Raw genomic sequence first — 20,250 nt, 5'->3', positions numbered from 1 at the left:
AAGCAACTTCAGCAAAGTTTCAGGATACAAAATCAATGTGCAAAAATCACAAGTATTCTTATACACAAATAAGAGGCAAACAGAGAGCCAAATGATGAGTGAACTCCCATTCACAATTGCTACTAAGAGAATAAAATACCTAGGAATACAACTTACAAGGTATGTTAAGGATCTCTTCAAGGAGAACTACAAACCACTGCTCAAGGAAATAAGAGAGGACACAAACAAATGGAAAAACATTCCATGCTCACGGATAGAAAGAATCAATATTGTGAAAATGGCCATACTGCCCAAAGTAGTTCATAGATTCAATGCTATCCCCATCAAGCTATCAATGACTTTCTTCACAGAATTGGAAAAAACTACTTTAAACTTCATCTAGAACCAAAAAAAAGCCTGCATAGCCAAGACATCCTGGGCAAGAAGAACAAAGCTGGAGGTATCATGCTACCTGACTTCAAACTATACTACAAGGCTACAGTAACTAAAACAGCATGGTACTGGTACCCAAACAGATATATAGACCAATGAAACAGAACAGAGGCCTCAGAAATAACACCACACAGTACAACCATCTGATCTTTGACAAATCTGACACACACAAGCAATGGGGAAAGATTCCCTATTTAATAAATGGTGTTGGGAAAACTGGCTAACCATATGCAGAAAACTGAAACTGGACACCTTCCTTACACCTTTACAAAAATCAACTCAAGATGGATCAACAAGTTAAATGTAAGACCTAGGACCATAAAAATTCTAGAAGAAAACCTGGGCAATACTACTCAGGACATAGGCATGGGCAAAGACTTCATTTCTAAAACACCAAAAGCAATGGCAACAAAAGCCAAAATTAACAAATGGGATGTAATTAAACTACAGAGCTTCTGCACAGCAAAAGAAACATCATCAGCATAAATAGGCAACCTACAGAATGGGAGAAAATTTTTGCAATCTATCCAGCTAACAAAGGGCTAATATCCAGAATCTACAAAGAATTTAAACAGATTTACAAGAAAAAAACAAACAACCCCATCAAAAAATGGGCAAAGGATATGAACGTCTCAAAAGAAGACATTTATGCAGCCAACAGACGTGTGAAAAAACACTCATCATCACTGGTCATTAGGGAAATGCAAATCAAAACCACAATGAGATATCATCTCATGCCAGTTAGAATGGCCATCATTAGAAAGTCAGGAAACAACAGATGCTGGAGAGGTTGTGGAAAAATAGGAATGCTTTTACACTGTTGGTAGGAGTGTAAATTAGTTCAACCATTGTGGAAGACAGTGTAGTGATTCCTCAAGGACCTAGAACTGGAAATATCATTTGACCTAGCAATCCCATTACTGTGCATACACCCAAAGGATTATATATCATTCTACAGTAAAGACACATGCACATGCATGTTTATTGTGGCGCTATTCACAATAGCAAAAACTTGGAGCCAACCCAAATGCCCATCAATGATAGACTGGATTAAGAAAATGTGGCACATATACATCATGGAATACTATGTAGCCATAAAAAAGGATGAGTTCATGTGCTTCACAGGGACATGGATGAAGCTGGAAACCATCTTCCTCAGCAAACTAATACAAGATCAGAAAATCAAACACTGCATGTTCTCACTCATAAGTGGAAGTTGATCAATGAGAACACATAGACACAGGGTGGGGAACATCACACACCAGGGCCTGTCGGGGGGTTGGGGGCCTAGGGGAGAGATAACATTAGGAGAAATACCTAATGTAGGTGACGGGTTGACAGGTGCAGCAAACCACCAGAGCACGTGTATACCTATGTAACAAAACTGCACGTTCTGCACATGTACCCCAGAACTTAAAGTATAATAATAAAAAAATTAAAAAGAATTTTTTCACATCGAATTAATTAAAAGTCATTTTCCTACAATACCTTTTTTCTTATTTGTTCCCTAACTAGCTAGCTTTGAGATCGATGTTATTCCTGCCTAATAAGGTAAAAAAAAAAAAAAAAGAATTGAGTTCACTAAATGTATTGGGTAAGAACTTTTATATAAGAGAAATATACTTGTATATTATATTTTATTAGTGAATATAGGATGGTTTTTACTCAGTTTTCCCTTCTAGTCTGGTGGCAGCCACCATAAACAAGTCAAGCTTAGGGCCCACGCCAGCTCACCTGTGGGAAGGACATTCCCTTGGTGGCTTTGGACTTACATGAGTTGCTTGGCAACAACTACGGTGGGTCATTGCCTTGTTTGGTTTCTCCTTCGAGAGCCACGAACAAGAAAGTTCCAGTTCACTTCATGGGGGCAGGAGATGTGGACCTGGCAGCCCACATGGCTGAATTTGAGAAACACTGTTGCCAGAATATCTGACATTCTAATGACCCGTTTCCAGGCCACCTGTCATGCTGACCTACATATTCTAAATTGGGATTATCTTCCTTCAGGAATGAGAGCACCAAAGAATGGCAGAGAAGCTGGGAGGATGTTTTAAGATTAAGAAGAAACTTGGCTTCTCAAGCACCTTGATTCATAGCCTTGTTTGACTCTTACTTCAGCGGCAACCTTAGGCAGGTTACTCAACCTCTTGAATATCAGCTTATCCATCTATGAAAATGTTTATAAGAATGTCCACACTGCACACACACACAAACCTCTCACAGACAGTCACTGTCAGTAAGGACTGAGTATGTGTTCCTTCTGAGCACCTAACAAGCAAGTTTCAGGAAAGTTTTGCTTTTAAGAAATTCAGCAATGTTTTAAGAAAAAATAAAGATACAGATGTTATCTCTGTCTTGTCCCCAAATAGGTTTGTGATTAACAGTAAAGATGAAGAGAACACTCTCGAACATAGACTATCCATTGAATGTTGAGGCATTTGCAAAAATTGCACCTACTCAAGAAAGAAAAAGCAGAAACAACTGTAAAGTAGCATTTCTTACATACTCAAAATAATGCTCAGTGCTTTTTAGACTTTATTATGTCACCCTAAAAACTAAATATCCTTACTGTTCCCTTTTCACAGATGAGAAAATCAAGGCTCAGAGTTTGGGGCCCTTTCTCTCAGTCTGACAACTAAGAAGTGAGACAGGAACTTGAATTCTCTTCTGAGACCACTTCTGCTCTTATTTAATAGCGAGGCTAACTTTGGGAACATGCACCAAAAAAAGCAGCGAGCAGGGCATATCCTGATTTATAACACATGTAAGATAAACATTGATTTGATGGCAAGGACGCTTCCCCCCATCCCCTGGGAGATCTGGCTTTTTGCTTTTAGCATTTTTTTCTCTTTTACCTGGAGGAGGGGAGAGACGTTGGCATATCACTTGAAAAGCTTACAAATGACTCTTGCAAGCATAATAACGCCACTGATCAGTAGACTTGGAGACAGACATGCGCTGGGATAAAATTATTTTTTTCCCAAAGGGACAACACACTTAGCAATAAAGTGCCCATTAGCAAATCCTGCCCAGCAGTGAAAAAACAGGCGATTGCCACATGACTAGCGAGTGAGTGCATGGAGTTCTCAGCTGGAATGCAGAATTATTTTATTATGAAAAGACACTTGAAGCGAAATTTTGCTGAGAGAAGGACTTAGCCAGGAGCGAGAAGCACTTTCCACTTAGATTTCTTTATTGCTACACCATTGAACTCAAAGCATTACCCAAACTGTCATTATCAACTCTGCATTTCGGGGGGTCAGAGCAAGCTATAAAAATGGACTTCATGCAGGCTGCAGCTTGATAATCATCCTCTAAATGGGTAACCCGTTTCTTCCATCATTCCTAGTGGCAACTTAAAAATTAACACTCTTTAGAGTTCCAGATGTTCAAAAGAAAGAGAAAATAGAATCCTCCTTCCAGTCCCCTTCCAAACCCTGTATGCCTCAGGAAATAATGAGGTTTTTATATGGCATTGAACTCATGCCCCACGCCCATGTGTTTGAAACCCTTTTGTAGCTTGCCCCTGCCAAGGCCCTGCATGGCAGGGAGGGGCTGGCTGGCTGATGGGTCCTGCGCTTTCTCCCTCCTCCCTGGGCTCCAGCCACACTGGTCCTCTGTACGGGTCAAGGTTCAGCACTGCCAAGAAGAGAATCTGCCTCTGGTTAACTTAAGTTAAAGGGCAGTGGGAAGTTACTGCTGGGCTCAAGGCTATTGGAGAGCCCATAGGCCTGATGGGGGCGTTACAGGACCAGGCTTAGGACGGGGAAAGCAGGCAAGGGATCCCAGCTGGCACCAAGGCCACCAGATGCCATTACCTCCATCATCATCACCTGGATGAACCCTAAAGTCCCTACTGCACTAAGCTAACATCCCCGCCACCGCCTCAAAGTCATGAACGCCTCATCACAGACCACAGGGGCAAGGGAGCCAGGGCCTGGCCTTGTCCGGTCCTTTTGTGGGAGACAGGACCCCAACTCCAAAAGCCTCACATGGGGTGGTTTCCCCAAAACTCTGGAGAATGCTCCACTTCTGGGCGGCCTGCAGTGTGATAAATGACAGCAAAACCTTCTTCGGTGCTTTGAACACTTCACTCTCCTCTCTGCCTGGGACCTTCGCGCCTTTGGTTCCCTCCCCCTGGAATGACTTTTCCCCATCTTCGACACATTCCCACCCATCCTTTAGAAGTGAAGTGAAGACTCAGGCCAGGTCTACTGGGATCCGCTCCAGCAATGTCCCCTATCCCGTTTCATAGCAACGACCACAATGCAATTCTATACTTACTCACTTTGTTGTCAATATTCCATTTTCCTAGTTAAAACATAAAACTCATGAGGGCAGGGACCACGTCTTGCTCACTTCGTACCCCCAGGGCTTAGCTCAATAGCTTTTCATGATGGCCTCTTGACCCTTAAGGGAGAGTATACATCTGGGCTCTACCAGGCTGAGGACATTCAGGGAGGGGATTGAAGTGACACCACCTGCAGGAAGACCCTCTTCTCAATAGGGGTTAAAACATGGAAAATTAGTGAGGCCGGTTGCTGATTACCTTTGCTGGTCAAAAAGATGCCTGTGGGTTCAGTAGCTGGTTATTGTGCTGTTCCGTGTTGCTGATCTAGTTACCTATCTCTCTATCTTTCCATCTATCACATGTACACACAAAGGAAAATTTCTCCATAATGCAAGGAAAAAAAAATCAATCACATATAAAACTTGAGTTTGCATAATTACAGAGTTAAAACAAAAATCAGAATGAGGCTGTGGAGGAGGATAAGAGGTAGTCGCCAATCATGTCATACCCAAAATTATCACCAGGTGTGTTTATATCAGGGCATCGCTAAACATATTTTGAGAAAACCATTTAGCGTAACTATACCCTGGTGAAGTAGACCCAGGAGGCGGCTGAAGACCCAAGTGTGGGTAAAATGCTCTGTGGGGGACATTGTGCTCATCACCTAATTCATTCTGCAGCACGGGGACACGGAGCAGGTCCTCCGCACTGATCACTGTTTCAGGTGCAGGAAATCCAGAAGTGACAAAGAGATGGACAATAGAACCACTTGCAAAACTCCACTCTATTCCACCCTGGGAGTGCATGTCTGGAATGAGTCGGTGCGGGGGCTGTGAATCTGTGATTTCCCCAGCTCAAGGGAGCTGTGAGTCTGTGACTCCCCAGCTGAGTGGGGGCCGTGAGCTGGTGACTCCACAGCTGCCCTGTTTCCCCTGTACCTCTTCCAGGGAAATAGCTTACCATACTCTCTGATTCCGGTACTTTGAAGATATGTGTTTTTCCTACAATATGACTCCAAGGTGCCAACCAAGAGCTTTCATTTTGGAGAGGAACAGCACCAAATCCAGACTACCTATATTCAAATCTGGCCCCACCATGGACAAGCTGTGTGACCTGGGCAAGTTCCTTAGCCTCTCTGTGCCTCGGTTCTCTCACCAATCCACGGTCGTGATGCTGGCACTTTCCTCAGTGGGTTGTTGTGAAGATTAAATGCATTACTTAGGGTATTTTAGAGTGCCCGGCACGTAGTCTGTTTAATGAATATAAACTTCTATCATTTTATATGGGATTCAATAAAGACATGATAATCTGTTCTCAAATTGGAAGGGATTTATTAAAGTTACTTGTATTTTCCAAAGTGATTTTGCCTCTATGAGAGTTATGCCTTCTGGTCTGACCACAGACTTCCTGAGAAGGAGGCCCCTCTGAGGTCAGCAGGTGCTCAGCCAGCGTGCAGGGGTGTCATGCAGAGAAAGGAAGGATGTCCAGAGACGGGGGACGCCCCTGCGGGCTATAGCTGCCATGCCACGTTTCTACTATAACACCAGTTTTCAGGCAGAAGAAACCTCTTTTCACTACCAGCATCATATGAAATATTCCCCCAGAACTCACCATCCTCAGTGTGTCCTCTGGTCACTTGAAAATGGTCACTGTTATCCACAAGGATGTGCTATGAATTCTGGGGATTAGGACATGGATGGTGACCTCAGCAGAGCAAGGAAAGTCAGGACAAAGCCTGTTGGAAAGAGATGTGTCTCGGGCTGCCTGTTGAGACCTCACAACTGTCCCCCTTTACTCGTGCAAACACCATCCTGATTTTCTTCAAGGCACAGCGTTCCCAGTCTCAGATGATGTGTCCTGATGCGTTCAAGGCATTGGCTTTTAAGTGCAGCCTACAGGCTGGCAGCACAGCAGCAGCAAATTCTCATCCCCCACCCCAGGCCTACTGACCCACGAGTGATCCAGTTCTGACTCTGCAGAGCTCAAAGGAAATGGTCTCAGAGGAGAGTTACATGAACAAATCACTAAGACATCAGCAACTGCCAGGCCTCAGATTCCGAGGCGAGAAAAATAACTTTTCATTTGTTTAAACTGAATGTCTGTTCCTTAAATCTGGTCACATTCCTAATTTAAATGGAAAGGATGATGGTGCATTTGTTTTTTGACATGTTGCTATGGAAGAAGCGAAGAGCACTGTTGAGATCTATTAAAAATGGGAGAAGAACTGAAAATTAATTCAGATAAATAATACTAACAACAACAAGCAGCGCTTAGTCTTGGCCGGGAAAGCTTCTAAATGCTTCACTCAACTGATTTAACCCTCCAACAGTTCCATAAGGTAGGTGCTATAGATCAGCATTTTATGGAAGACGGAAACAAGATACAAAGAGATTAAGGAATTTAGCCCAGATCATGCAGCTGGACGCAGCTGTGCATGCACTTGAACCCAGAGGGCTGGCCTCGATCTCCGCTCTGTAACCACCGGTTACTATAATACTTCCTCCCCTGCCGCTGCCCTCCAGGGCTCAAGGAGTTCCTCAAGGCATGGAGATTTGAATAACCTTCATTTACATAATCGCATTCCTTCTTCTTTTAATTCTCAGCTAATTTAGAGTGGTTCAGTTAGCAGGAAATTTAGAGCCTTCTGTAAATGAGATTAGGAATGCTGGTAATGTGGAATGTGGATCCCAGTGGTTCTCAAACTTGACCATGCATCAGGATCCCCTGCTGGCCATGAAAGCCCCATTGCTGGTCTCACCCTGGGCCTCTGACTCAGGAGGCCTGGGGGGAGCTGAGAATGTGCCTTCCCAGTAAATTTCCCGGGTGACCTGCTGCTCCTGGTCCAGGAGTCACACCTGGAGAACCACAGGACTGTCCATAGATTTAAGAATTCGAAGCTCCCACTTGGAGCCCCAGAGAGTTTAGACCCAGTTTATTTGCACTACTGCAGATTAAACCTAGACCACGCAGGACACTCCGTGAAGGTTGCCACTCTCTGTTGATACTTCCTTCCCTCCGTCCCCCATGTCTTTCAGGAGGTGGTGGTGTTGACTGGGAGTGAATTTTTGGAAGGGACCATGGGAATTTATATATCATTTTGAAACTTATGAAACCTTTTGTCAAAGTTTCAGTTTCTGATTCAGGCTCAGTCCAGTACATTGTTCAATTCCCCTGGTGTAGGCATCATATGGCAATAAAACCAACTCGGAGGCCGCCAGCCACGTGGTTTCCATCTTAATTTACTCAATCCCAGGGCACACAGGCTACAGATGTGGAGAAAGATCTAGATTTTGGACATTACCCCTCATCCCACCATCTTGCATTCACTCATTTTCGCTTCATGAGACGCCGGAATACAAGCGCACGTGCTCTGAACTCCCCACCAGAAAGCTGAGTTCTTCTTTACTCATCAGCTGCCCTGTTAAGATCATGATGCAGGCACCAAGTCACTGATTTGGACTGTGTGCATGTAAACAAGAATATAAATTAAAAAGTTTTCATAAACAACAGAGAGTTTTGTTTTCATATGTTTTAAGAATAAGACTCTTATTCAGACCTGTCTAACGATGTTACCCTACTCAAGCAATGAGTTGTAATTATTTTATTCTGTTGAAAACTGGACGATCCCTGTTAAATGAATGCCATTTAACAACAGTGGTAGTCCTTGGGGAGATGGGATAGCATTCTCCATGACTTAATTACAGTAGACCCACTGCTTATCCACAGTTTTTTTGTTTTTTTGTTTTTTGGGGTTTTTTTCCCTCCCATGGTTTCAGTTACCTGGTGACAACTGAATTTCTGAAATATTACATAGAAAATTCCAGAAAGAAACAATTTATAAGTTGTAAACTGTGCATCATTCTGAGTAATATGATGAAATCTCACATCATCCTGCCCTGTCCCACCAGGGATATAAGTCATCCTTTGTCCACTGTGTCATGGAAAGGAATCAAACTCTGTAAAATATTTAATGCAGTTTATTCTGCCCAAGTATAAGTGACCAAGGCCTAGGGCACAATCTCAAGAGGTTCTGAGAGCATGTGTCCAAGGTGGTTGGGCAGTTTGGTTTTATATGTATGAGGGAGGCATAAGGCATCAATCAATGTATGTGGGTAGGAAAAGGGAGGCGTCAGCCATCAATCAATGAATGTGCGTATGCATTACTTCTGTTCGGAAAGGTAGGACAACTTGGAGCAGGAGGCTTACGGGACACAGGTGGATTGAAAGATTTCCTGATGGGCAATTGGATGAAAAAGCTAAGTTATTATTGAAAGGGCTGGAATCACTAGAAAGGCCTGTCTAGCTCAAGGTAAGGGGTTGTGGAGAGCAAGTTCCTCGTTGTATAGATGAAGCCTCACAGGTGACCACCTTTGGAGACAACAGATAGCAAATGTTTCCTATTCAGGCCTCTATTAGGTGCTAGATGCGCAGTTAATCTTTTCAGATTGGGAGGGCTTGGAAGGGGGAAAGATCCAGCTGTTTTAACAGAGATTCTTTGCAGAGACAATGGTCCTCTGCAAAAATGGCTTTGCAGGTCATTTCAAAATATGGCAAATAAATCTATTTAGGGGTAAAATATTTTGATTTCCTTCTTTATCTATCATGTGATATGATACCAGAATAGGGTTGGAAAGCGAGTCATGTTAGATAGGGTTAAATAGGACCCCTCTAAAGAGATTTTATAGTTTGTGGAGCAGACTCCCCAGGCCTCTTAGGTAAGAATTTGGGCAAGAGAAGTAAAATATCAGAGTTTAGTCCTCAAGTGTGTCCACACTGTACACACTACGCACCCATTAGTCATCCACATCCTGTGTTCCTGACATTGGTCCATCCATAGGACATCGTCATGGCTTCGTGATCTAAAATCACCCGAAACAGATGATCTTTCTCCTGACTTGTGGTCAAAAGGTCAATAGCAGCCTAACAGTGCCTCACAATGCCTACACCATTCACATCACCTCATCACCTGAGCACTTAATCGTCTCACACCAGCACAAGAAGAAGGGTGAGTACGGTACAATATATATTTTCAGAGAGAGACCACATTCACATAACTTTTATTAAAATACATTGTTATGAGGATTCTATTTTATTATTAGATACTATTATTGACCTCCTTCTCTGCCTAATTTATAAATAAAATTGTCTCACAGGTATGTGTTTGTAAGACAAAAGCATAGTATATACATGGTTCAGTACTACGCTTGGTTTCAGGTCTCTAGTAGAGGTCTTAGAAAGTAATCCCTGCAGATAAGAGGGGACTACTCTAACACATTTAGTGAGCACCCACTATGTTAGTGGTCAAATGAGGTTTACTAAGAAGGTTAAGGTGAGACTTGTGTTCCTAAAGAGCTCACAAGGAGCTGTGGCTGGTACCAATGAGCACCGAGAGCTGGTGTGCAAGGATCTGGCCTAGCTCACAGCCAGCGACCCTTCCAGATGGAGCCTCCCTTACATGTGGAGGAGGAGCACATTCTCCAGGATCGGCCGCCTCTGCACACCTGTGCTGGATACATGAGGATGAGGGAAGTGAGAGGTGATGTCTCCACATGGCCTCCCCAACCATGAGTCTAAGTCAGGAGAAACCCCCAGATCCCAACATAAGTGACACAGTGGACTCCACTTCCCATCCGCACAGTGCGATATGAGGGTGGCTGTGAGGCTGGTGTGACTGACCATTGTGGGAATTGATGGCAGGAGGGGGATGTAAACTCCCTTTAAACATGGGGCAGTGAACTCCCCAGTAGGTGATTCGGGATGTGGACAATTCATACTTCTACATACCCATGGCTCCTGGTACATGTGCACAAAGAAGATTGCAACACGGAAACACAAACATGATTTTAGCAGAGAGAAGAATATTGATCAAAGGGGCATGTATTGACTAGAGGAGGGAAAAGCTTCATAGTTGATGAAAATAGATTGATCTAAATCAGCAAACTTAGAGGAAAGGGGAATCTTGAAGAGAAGCCACCTAAATAAGGAGGAAGAGGCAGCAGATCTGCAGAGGGCTTGTGTTTTTTTTTTTTTTGAGACGGAGTCTTTGCTCTGTAGCCCGGGCTGGAGTGCAGTGGCCGGATCTCAGCTCACTGCAAGCTCCGCCTCCCGGGTTTGTGCCATTCTCCCGCCTCAGCCTCCCGAGTAGCTGGGACTACAAGCGCCCGCCACCTCGCCCGGCTAGTTTTTTGTATTTTTAGTAGAGACGGGGTTTCACCGTGTTAGCCAGGATGGTCTCGATCTCCTGACCTCGTGATCCGCCCGTCTCGGCCTCCCAAAGTGCTGGGATTACAGGCTTGAGCCACCGCGCCCGGCCAGGGCTTGTGTTCTTAAGACCACAGGTGCGAGAAGAGTTAGGAGCAAATTTTGGAGCGTGAAGTGCTGTCTCGACTTTCTCTGCTCTCAGTGACCTGGCAATTAAATTCCTTCCTGATGAAAATGAAGTAATCATGAGCAAAACCTTGTGTTTATGGCTCAAAATGCAGGCAAGGCAGGGCCGTGGTGGGGCTTGGAGGGGGCTGGTCACAAAGCATGGGTGAGACGTCACGTCAGGTCTGGTTTCTCAGACCTAAGCCACTGCCAGCTGGAAGACCTGCTTTTTGTTAAATTAGTTTTAAGGAGTCCCTTCTCATCGGACAGCTGCCTGTGCAGTCACCAGCTCAGTCTCATCTGCACCTTTTGGGGACCCAGTGCTGGAGCCTGGCTGAGCTCCTCGTGGGGCTCATGCTAGGCCACTGGGCTGTGCTATGAAGCCACTACCTGCTTCCCCTGCTGTAGTAGTCTGTTCTCACACTGCTAATAAAGACATACCTGAGACTGAGTAATTTATAAAGGAAAGAGGTTTAATTGACTCACAGTTCACCATGGCTGGGGAGGCCTCAGGAAACTTACAATCGTGGCGGAAGGGGAAACAAACATGTCCTTCTTCACATGGCGGCAGCAAGGAGAAGTGAGGGAGTAAAAAGGGGAAAAGCCCCTTATAAAACCCTCAGATCTCATGAGAACTCACTAGCAGGAGAACACCAAGACTGTAACCTCCTCCGTGATTAAATTACCTTCCACCTGATCCCTCCTATGACACATGGAGACTATGGGAACTATTTAATACAATTCAAGATGAGATTTGCATGGGGAAACAGCCAAGCCATATCACCTGCCTTCCCGGGGCTCCCGTCAGCCAGGAGGGATGTGATGACCAGAGTGGAAGGGAGGTTTACAAAAGATAGGAACTCACAACATAGCATCAGCATCCAGGCCGGTGCTGGGCAAAGCTACTCACAGGCAAGCTTACTTGTCCTGCAGGGAGCTCTTTCTGCCCATACCCATCACTCCACAAATGGCCCCAGACACCTCCATATCACAGATCGAATCCTCTGAGACCTCACACTCCCCCCATTTCCCCAAGCAGCCTCTCCTTGGAAGGAGAAGAGGATAATTTGTTGTCATATATGGATAAACACCTCTGTGAAGGACAGTATACAAAACTCCATCAAAAGAATTAAACATATTTAAACAACCCGAATTACTCATCCCACTTGCAGGACCCTAGCCCCAGAAAATAATCAGATGTGTGCAGATATACGGAGGTCAAGCAGTGTTTCTCAACCAGCAGCAATATCGCCCCAGGGGCATTCAGCAAGACAAATTTTGGGTTGTTGCAACTGAGGGGAGGAAGGTAGGTGTTTCTGGCATCTAGGAGGTAGGGGCCAGTGGTGCTGCTACACATCGTACCATGCCCAGGGCAGCTCCCATAACAAAGCATTATCCTGCTCAAAGTGTCAACTGTTGGGAAACCCTGATGTGAAAGGATGTTCATCACAGCAATGTGATAGCCAACTAAAAAAACTGAAAATAGCCTAAACGCCCAAGCATAGATGGTGTGAGAGTTAATACAGAGTGTCAACTTGAGTGGATTGAAGAATACAAAGTATTGATACTGGGTCTGTGGGGGTGTTGCCGAAGGAGATTAGCATTTGAGTCATTGGGATGGGAGAGGCAGACCCACCCTAATCTGGGTGGGTACAATCTAATCAGCTGCCAGCATAGCTAGAATATAATCATCTGAGATGGTATCTCAGACTCCTTTGTCACATTTTTCTGCCTGCTTATATTCTACCTATGTGGCAGCTGATTAGATTGCACCCACCCAGATGTAAATGATGAGTTAATGGGTGCAGCACACCAACATGGCACATGTATACATATGTAACAAACCTGCACGTTGTGCACATGTACCCTAAAACTTAAAGTATAATAATAAAAAAAAAGAAAAGGAGTCTGGCCTAGCCTCCCAGCCTACATCTTTCTCTCATGCTGGATGCCTCCTGCCCTCGAACATTGGACTCCAAGTTCTTCCGTTTTGGAACTTGGACTGGCTGTCCTTGCTCTGCAGCCGGCAGATGGCCTATTGTGGGACCTTGTGATGATGTGAGTTAATACTTAATAAACTCATATATATATATATATATATGTATATATATATATATATGTATATATGAGCATATATATGAGTGTGTGTGTGTATATATATATATATAGTTCTGTCCCTCTGGAGAACCCTAACTAATACAGAAGGTTTAATGTGTTTTGTTTTTGTTTTTTAAAGACAAAGTCTTTCTCTGTTGCCCAGGCTGGGGTACAGTGGTGCAATCATGACTCACTGCAGCCTCAAACTCCTGAGCTCAAACAATCCTCCTGCTTCAGCCTCCTGAGTAACTGAGACTACAGGTGTGCACCACCACACCCAGGTAATTTTTAACTTTCTTTTGTAGAGATGGGGTCTCACTATGTTTCCCAGGTCGGTCTCAAACTTCCAGCCTCAAGTGATCCTCTCACGGCCTCCCAAAGTGCTTGGATTACAGGCATGAGCTGCCGTGCCCAGACTGTATGTAACATACTCATGTAACAAATCTGCACATGTACCCCCCGTATCTAAAATGAACACTGAAATTAAAAAATATATGTCTTTAAAAATATATAGGCCGGGCGCGGTGGCTCAAACCTGTAATCCCAGCACTTTGGGAGGCCAAGACGGGCGGATCACGAGGTCAGGAGCTCGAGACCATCCTGGCTAACACAGTGAAACCCCGTATCTACTAAAAAATACAAAAAACTAGCCGGGCGAGGTGGCGGGCACCTGTAGTCCCAGCTACTCGGGAGGCTGAGGCAGGAGAATGGCGTAAACCTGGGAGGCGGAGCTTGCAGTGAGCCGAGGTCTGGCCACTGCACTCCAGCCTGGGCGACAGAGCGAGACTCTCTCTCAAAAAAAAAACAAAAACAAACAAACAAACAAACAAACAAAAAATATATATATAATAACTAGAGAACATGAAAGTAAATCTTTAAAAAGCTCATTTTTAAATAATATTTAATGGCATAAGAAAATGTTCACGGTATGTTGGAAATAAAAAGATCAGTGGTTGCCAAGGATTCTGGGTGAGGAAGAAAGGAAAGAACAGGCAGAGCAGAGAGGGTCTTTAGGGCAGTAACGACTCTGTATGATCCTGTAATGGTGGATACATGTCATTATACACTTGTCAAAACCCACAGAAGTATAACGCTAAGAGTGAACCCTAATGCACACTGTGGGCTTTGGTTAATAATAGTGTATCAATATTGGCTCACGGATTGTACCTAACGCAGCACAGTACTGCAAGCTGTTAATAATAGGGAAACTGGTAGGGGGTGAACTTGGTGTGTGGGAACTCTTTGTACTTTCCACTCATTCTTTCTGTAAAACTAAAACTGCCCTAAAAACAAAGTCTATTAACTTTCAAATAACCAAATAAATAAAGCAGGTTACATACAGCACCGTGGTGGCTATCCCATCATCTCTTTGATGGCATCAAGACTCCGGGCTTGGCCTCTTCCTTCTTCCTCCCCAAAGGTGACTTGGGTCTAAGGGTAAGATACACTGATCTGTACCTTAGAAGAATTGCCTAAGCTCAGGTGTCATGGTTGGACTGCACTTTTAGAGGAAAACTGCGACAAAGGTGGCAGCACATGGCATCTCTTGTTTTCCTTCCATAAGACCTGTGAAGAAAATCATTGCCTCTTTTTTCCTTTGGATACAAGGCCGTATGGGACAAGTGGTCCCAGTGTCTCCCATTTTGCTGGGAAGACTTTGGCTCTGTGGCTAGCATGCCCTGCCCCAGTCACCCTCCTGGACTCCACCAAACCAAGGACGTGGGTGGATTTACTGAAGACAACAGGCATTCCAGCAAACTTTGACCAAGTAAAGAAGGCCGCCACTAGTGTGACCCAGCTCACTGGGATCTGTGTTGTTTTGTGGTGAAGGAGTGTCTGGGCTAAGGGAGGATTTGGGTGTTCATGGGTTCCCTGTGTAAATATCACCATAGTTTCATTTTACCATTTCCCACTCTAAGAGCAACTTTCAATACATCTTATACACACACACACACACACCCCTACACACATACACCCACATTAGGAAGGAAATACTACAGACCAAAATATGAACAGAACTGGCAGTGTTTATTTTTGGAAGGCGGAATCAAGGTTAATTCTTCTTCTTTTTAATCTCGAAAATTACAAACCTATAGAAAAGTTGAAACAATGAACTTTCATTTAAACACTCATTTGCCACATTGTGTGTGCTTTATGTAACTATATATAGATATTTAGATAGAGATATTTTTGCTGAAGAATCACTTATAGCATGCATACACTGTTTTATTTTTCTTTTCTCTCTTTTTCTCTGCTTTGTTCTTCTTTGCTGCAGCATTTGAGAGCTAGTTCAGACACCATAGGACTTCGCTCTTGATACTTAGGCAAGTACTTTCTAAGAACTAGAGCATTCCCCAGCAGCATGTGAGTGCGACAGCTTCTCCATCTTGTCTCTGATGGTGACAGGACGGAGATGTAGCTTAGACTCCAGAATCCACCTGTGGGATCAGGAAAGCCTGCTCTGCGTCTGCGTGGCTTTGCCTGAGATCACACCCTGCTCGCTTCTCCCCATCCTCATGCTGTTCTTACTCCCTCCTGCCAATCTCCCCAGGGATCACTTCCTTGATAAAGCCCTTGCACAGGCATCCTCTTATCAGGTTGTGCTTCTGGAAGACACACCCTAAAACTCAGCATCACCAAGAAAGCAGCCACTCTGTAAACGAACCGCTGAAAATGGAAGCACTTTTTTCCTCAATCACTTTATTGTATTATCTTATTTTTATATATGTTGAATTTATGAAAGAAAACCAAACTGTACCCAGTAATATGGATTCAGGGCTTCTCAGGGCAAATAACAAACATTACCAACACCTTCAAATATTTGAAGTCGACTCGATAAACATGAAGTTCAATGCCAACAGCTTTCAGAAACAGCTTAGATCATAGATTAAGAAGTTACAGGGAAAGAACACATGGCTAGCTCAACATGATTGTAGACTCAGACTTACCATCAAGAATAATAGCAGGCAAGCCTAAATCTGAGGCACAAATCCTTCTAAAGTAATACTCATATGTTCCCAGCTCTGGAGGCAGCGCATTGCTTGTTGAGCTGCTACCAACTGCTAGAAAAGCCTATTTTATCCTGAGCTGAATTCCACTTCTATGACAAGACCACCCATGGACACCACTTCTGGTTTCTAAAGCCACAAGGAGTATAACTAATCCCTCCTTTCACACCACGGCCCTTCAGAAGCCACGGAAAGCCTGCCTGCCGCATCAGTTCGCCTTGCTTCCATGCTAAGCACATGCGGCCTCATCCATACACTGTTCATTGCCTCTTTCAACAGGCATCCATCCAGCACCAACCATGCATCGGCATCGTGGCAGGTGCTGAAGACGGAGTCGCAAATGAGGCAGGCAGGCATCTGCCCTCATGAAGCTGGCAAATAAGCAAGGTAAACAATGGAACTCCGATTATCATGATGGACTTTCCAGGGCTACAGATGCACCCCAGTGCGGGGAGAAGATCCTTTTACATCTTCATCCTTGAAACACTCCCAAGGAGTCCTCTGCAGAACATGTAATTCCCAGAGACACTCTCCAAGCCAGGGTCCTATGGGCAAGTCGGGTTGGCAAAAGCTGCCAGCACCCCTGCCTGGTCAAGTCACAGCCATGTGTGTTAGCAGCACCACGTTGCCGCCGCAGCACAAAAATCTACTCTACTCTGTTGCAACCAGTATTTCCCAGCTTATTGGAACCACAATGCTCTGTGTGTTTTGCAGGCAGAGTTTTCTGTTTTATCATTCTCACACTGGAATTCCTTGCAACATATTTGATTTCTTCTATTTTTACAAATAAAGACAAAACTAAAACCCAAGCAGGCAGCTTCCTGGTCCTATTTCCACATGAGTGCCTGTGAGGGGAGGTGCAGCCAGCCATTTGCTGGAACCAGGGCCAGCACGGTTGGCAGAAAATGAATGGCAGAACCTCTGAACAGACCTTGAAGAGTCTCCAAGTAGAGTTCTCTGCCTCCTTGGGAAGCAACAGGAGATGGGGCGACCAGCTGTTCTGAGTTTTGGCTCATGGTGAAGCTAGGGCACCATCTGCTGAGTTAAACCAACCACCTGCCTGAGACGATCCCTGGTGAACGCGTTGGGCATCGTGAGCCACTTGGCCCAATGTCACAGGAACACTACCTGCAGGGCTGCCAATCACCTTTTAGAAACACCACCATCAGCTCTGAGCACCAGACCAGCATCACAAGCAATTTGTGAAACCAAGATTGGCGAGTGAGACTCAAGACGCATCAGCCAGGGCTCTTTTGGTTGTGAAAGAAACCTGATACAAATTGGTCTATTAAAAACAAGAAAATAATTGACTCCTATAACCCAACGACCTAGGACCAGGCCAAATACAGGTGCTCCAATGTCATCATGCAATTTACATTCAGTCCCACTGACTTTATTCTGGGGCAATTTCCCCCTTTATTCTGGTGGCAGTTAGCAGCACCAGGCTCACCTCTGATCAGCTTGTTGTTCCAGCAAAGAGAGAGCTCTTTCCCAAAAAAGGAGTCCCCTGAGCACAAGTCTCAAGTCTTCCTTGCTTGATGAGTCATGCCCATCCCTGAACAAATTACTATAGTCATAGAAATGGGAAAAACTGGCTGTCTAGGCCAGGTCCAGGGAAGTTCTCTTATGGATAGGGATGGAGTCAGCCTCTCTCAAACCTCCTGGACTAAAAACAGGAGAAGGGTGGTTCCATAAAAGGAAAACACACATTCCATTTCCCAGGTACAGGTGCCAGGCAAGCACAGATGTCCACTGCAAGGGAAGGGACTTACTTCTGCCAGTCCTGTACCTGTATCTAAGATCATGAACAGAGGAACAAACACATTCTTGTCATCCCTCCTGAACTTGAGTTTCTTTGGAACTGCTGAAGTTCCAACTTGACCTTCATACTCCCTCATCACCAAATGACAGCATCACCATACAGGTGATCAAAGTTGAGCCCAGGCCTGCAGAGGTTTAACAATCACTTACAGGGCTTATTTTCACACTACTGCCCATTCCATGGGCCTCAACTTCAGGGTGCATAAGAAACTCCTCCTTGAGTTAAGCATGCCTGGGTCCCAGGCCCCAGCCCTGGTGTTTCATCTCAGCAGGTCTGGAGACGGCTCAAGCATCTGAAGGCTCAACAAGCAACTCCGGCAATGCTTACGCCCATGGTCCTTAAGCAACAGTTTGAAAAAAGCCGGATTTAACCCATGGAGAAGTACCTGAGCCCTGGGAAATTATTCCAATCTAAAGAAGAACAAAATAGCCTGAGGATAAACACATAACCCAAGGAATCAGAGGGAAGGAAGGGTGCAAAGACAGGCATAGAATGACTAGTGCCTCAAAAGGATTGATGATATTTGAAATACCTTCCTGGGCCCTGCTCCCAGCATAAAAATAAAAATCCTCCATCATCAGAAGAAACAAAGAAATAAACAGAATGGTGAGTCGTGGTGGAGAGAGCCTTTCTGGGAGAACAAAGACTTGGTTTTGTTTTGTTTTGTTTTGTTTTGTTGTTGTTTTTTGTTTCAGGCAGCTCTGCTCTTAAACTCCAAGACCTTGGGTGTATCAAGACCCCACCTTGGGCACAAATTCACTTACTTGACAGGTTAGAAACTTGGAAATCTAAGGACTGGCCACAATGATAAAGTCAGAGTCAGGTGCATAGATACAGAGGTCTCTGTCTTTTATGATATTTATGTCCACACATCTAAATAGACAAACCTTTTTTTCTCTCTACATGCCTGTACACCCACACACACCCTGGAAGAATGTAGAGACATACTCTGAAACATTACAAGCCTCTTAGTAGTAAGAATTTGGGTGAGTTCAACTAGTTTCTGTCATATTGAAATGTTTATATTATACTTTATTTTTGCATAAAGAGGAAAACAATATTTTTTATTAGTCAGGGTGGGTGAGGCTATGCTATAGTAACAAACAGCTTCCTAACCACAGTGGCTCCAAACAGCAAAGGTTTATTTCTCCTCTAAGCAACATGCCCATCATCATTGAGCGAAAGGACTGCACCAGGGGACTCTCACCCAAGCATGCCATGGGCTGAGTGGTCAGCGCCTTGTTGCTCCAGGCAACAAAGAAAGGGACAGCTTTTTCAGGTCTCACACCAGAAGGACGTGCTCAGGCATGAAAGCAACACATGTCAATCCACTCACAACTCATTAGCTAGGGTTGGTTACATAAACCCACCCAACCATGGGGTGGGGTAGTGAGAACACCAGAAGTATAATCCTACCATATGCACAAGAGTCGGAAAGCTAGACAGGTTTAGCAATCCACACTAATGATTACTGCACTCTTTAATGAAAGGTTTAACAATCCACACTAATGATTACTCCACTATTAACAATGTGTGTTACATGTATACACGTCTGTGTTTCACATGCATGTGTGTGTGTGTATGTGTGTGCGTGGTAAGAGCTTTATCACAGGATTGGGCTCCCAGCAAACGTTTAAAGGATTAGAAATTCCAGCCTGGGCAACATGGTGAAACTCTATCTCTACAAATATACAAAAATTTCCTGGCATGCACCTGTGGTCCTGGCTATCCAGGAGGCTGAGGCTGAAGGATCTATTGAGCCCAGGAGGTTGAGTCTGCAGTGAGCCGTGACTGCACCACTGCTCTCCAGCCTGGGTGACAGAATAAGACCCTGTCTCAATAAATAAATAAATAAATAAATAAGATGAAAAATAAATAATGGCTTCAATTCATGGACCCTTCTGCAGATTCAGGGTGGGATCAGAGCCTCCACTCACTGGGGACTCATCAGTGTCATGAGCACTTGCACTTCCTCAAGGAACAGACTGGTATGGATGAATGTTCAGTTTCAGGATCAGGTGGAGCATTCCATCCTTGCCTACTTGTTCATTCGCTAACACACAATTGCTGCGAGCTCAGCTCTGTCCGAGGTACTGGTGGGAGCACAGTGGACCTCTGGGAGTTTGCATTGTACTAGAGACCTGGCGGCACAAAAAAGAAAATCATTCAATCGGCACTCTCCGATGGGGACAAAGGCTCTGAAGAAGATTAAAGACGGCAATGGGTAGGTTGTG

Source organism: Papio anubis, chromosome 16 (assembly GCF_008728515.1).
Source record: "Papio anubis isolate 15944 chromosome 16, Panubis1.0, whole genome shotgun sequence".
In the NCBI taxonomy this organism is placed as follows: domain Eukaryota; kingdom Metazoa; phylum Chordata; class Mammalia; order Primates; family Cercopithecidae; genus Papio; species Papio anubis.
The sequence above is the reverse complement of the archived record's forward strand: the minus strand, read 5'-3'. Positions refer to the sequence as shown.